The following is a 2,985-nucleotide window of genomic DNA, read 5'->3' on the forward strand; positions in this document are numbered from 1 at the left end:
ATTACATAAGCATGTAAAGTCGGTCTCTCGGAAAAAAATCCTTTTTCATGCATATGCATTAAAACATGTTTGCAATTATCCTCGGAAATTGCCTTCATTGGATTAAGCAGCAGCCTTGGACGCGGGTTCTGATCTTGCCTGGGCTTTTATTAAAGCTCTGAGCAGCTTTGGCAATAACAGAGTGGATGGGCTGTTTGTTTAAAGAGTGTTTACCAAAGAAAGGGGCGGCGAGGCGCGCCGGTGGATAAACACGGACCCATCTCCTTGGGAGAAGTTGCTAGGAATCGCCTGCCGGCCCAGCGGCTGGGGAGAGTACCCTGTCAGCCCCGAGGAGACACCAGCCCTGAGGTTTCGGCTTTCCCGGCCGGTAATGAATCACCGCCTCCAAGCCAGCCTTGGACGCAGGCGGTGACCGCCAGGGGAACACCGTACCCCTGCGTGGCCCAGCGGTCAGTCTCTCCGGGACTCTGGCGGGGCCGGATGGGTAAACCTGGCAGCCTCCGGAGACCCTTGGTTCCTCCAAGCCACATCAGCAGACGGTTTAACTTATTCCTGAGGTGGGGGCTGCTGGCAAGGGGTTTTAATGAGCCCTTTGGGGAGAGCTGAGACTAGCAAGCTGGTGACCGCGCTGTTACAACCCTCATGCCAAGACCGTCGGGCTGCTTTTTGGGGGAGGGGGGAGGGAGGCTAGCCCAAGTTCCACCCCGGAGTGGAAGCTGCGGGAGGGCAGGGTTAGGCCTCATATTCCAAGCTCCGATTTCCTTCCCCAATCCCTGCATAAGCCGCGCTCGTTTGCCCACCCTGATCGCCAGGCCTGAGTCAAGTTTTCTCCGGCAAGATCAGAGCCCCAGGTCAGAAGGCTTTGCAGGGAGGCAGGAAGATTAAAATGCGGGTTCCACTGGGACTTCCTTACATTCCATTGCGGCTCCCCCCTCCACTTTTTATCTTGGTCAGTTAACATTAAAGTGTTTCCATTTTACAGGTACGGTCAAAAGCACTTTTGTATATTAACTCATTTAATTCTCTCCACACCTGTACGATATGGTTTCTACTATTATCTCCAGTTTACTGAGGGGTAAACTGGCTCTGTGATGAACACTTTTTCTAAATGGTAGACTGGAGTTCAATCCCCCGCGACCCAGATCCTCCGGTGGTGATCTTAGCCTCTTGGCTAAGTTGCCCCAGAAGGCTGGCCCTCAAAGGGTGGCACGGGCAGCTCCAGTGCTCGGGAGCTGCCCTCCGAATGGGGGGTACCCATCCGGTAGATCTGTATTTGTGTTGACCAAACAGGAGGGGCCCTGGCCCTCTCGAGCCGGCAGAAGGCTGAGGCTGGGATGTAGGCAGGCCGGGCTGCAGAGCCGGTGTGCGGTGAGGTGGGCTACCCCCCACCACTCACGACCCTATCTTGCAGCCTCTCCCAGGCAGGTCCTTGCCTCCTTTGGGCGGGTCAGCTTCTTGAAGGGCTGCCCGGATCGCAGCTTCGACCCCGCGAAGGGGTTCTGCTTTCTCAAGTTCAGCCCTGGCCGGGCGCCCAGCTAGAGGACCGGCAGCCGGGAGATGCCCCCTCCATTCCGCGCTCGGTGCAGAAGACCAGGTGGAAGGGCACGTAAGGGCGGCCGGCGTTTCTGCGAGGGCAGCGGGCGGTGCGAGTGAAGCTGGGCGCCGGGGTGGGGGTGGGGGGGCTGGGGACAGGTCGCGTCTACGCCCCGCAAGGGCGCGGGGCTCCAAAGCCGCCGCAGCGGGACGCCCCAGGGGTCCCCGCTGCTCCCCGCCCTCCCCGGGAGGGGGTCGGAACCGCGGCAGGACGAACTAGGAGGTGTTCGCCGCCGCGGGCGGAACCTGGGGGATGCGTGTTCCCTGCGGTTTCCAAACGGGCGCCACGGAGGCAAGAAGCCAGAAGATGGGGACCAGGGGGGAAAGTGTAAAGGCTGCAGTCCCGGCCGCGACCGTTTGCGCCCGGCCTTCGCCGCCATGACCCTCCCTCCCCCACACCGCAGGCCTTCGCCTGGGCTTCTCAGCCCCGCTGACAGTCCAGGTCACCTCGGGGCGGGGGTGGGCGCTTTGTAGAAGCGGATCGCCACCGCTCAGATGCACGGGCCCAGGAGTGGTGAGGGGGAGGCCAGCGGCCAGGCCACCTCTGAGTGTGTCGCGGACAGAGCTCTGGGGGCCGAGCTGCAGGAGACTCCCAAGGGCGGGAGAAGCGACCAGTGCAGGAAAGTGCTCAGCCAGGCTCCAAGCCCCGCCGGCTGCCTCTCTGACCACCAGGCTGTCCTGAGGGAGGCCATGAGGAGGCGAGGTCCAGGGGGCCATTCGGGGGCATCCCCATCAGCTTCTCCAGCGCCCCCCCCAACTCCCAGGGACCCTTACGTCACCTCTTTTGGCTACCTTCCTTGATTTCTTCCCCCCTCCCCCCACTCCTGCTTTTTCCTCTCAGTGGCCTGAACTCCGATGGGGCAGGAGGGAGGGCAAGCACTAGGTTTTAGCTCAGGTTCTCTAGAGCCTTGAGCGGAATAGAGTTTCGATAAATATTTGTTGATTGAAGGAATGAATAAATGAGGGAGCAGAGAGAAGAGGCCAAAGGCTCCTGAAGCACCCAGGGCTGCTGATGGGAGGGCAAGCAGGGGTGGGGCCAGCAAGGCCAGAGAGGTTCAATTTCTGGGGGGAGGAAAGCAGGGGTCAGGAAACGTCTGCCTTAACTGCCACCTTTAGTCGGGAGGCAAGGGATGGAGGGCCTCCCCTGAGGCAGTGACCTGTTGTCAGGGTCTGGCGGGGCGCAGTCCCCAGCTGGCGTGCTGTGCAGGGGCAGGGGTGGGAGGGGCACTGGTTCTCCCCTGGGCTGGTTTCTCCCCACATCCGTCGTTCAGAGCCCAGTTCTCCACTGCCTCTGGATCTGCCAAGAAGCACTCCCCCCCAGTGCAGAAGGGATGGACCAGAGATTGTACAACCTCTATGCCGTTCAGGTCTCTAGAGGAGAGGAAATGGGAT

The sequence above is a fragment of the Phoca vitulina genome, unplaced genomic scaffold (assembly GCF_004348235.1).
Source record: "Phoca vitulina isolate PV1807 unplaced genomic scaffold, GSC_HSeal_1.0 scaffold1, whole genome shotgun sequence".
Classification (NCBI taxonomy): domain Eukaryota; kingdom Metazoa; phylum Chordata; class Mammalia; order Carnivora; family Phocidae; genus Phoca; species Phoca vitulina.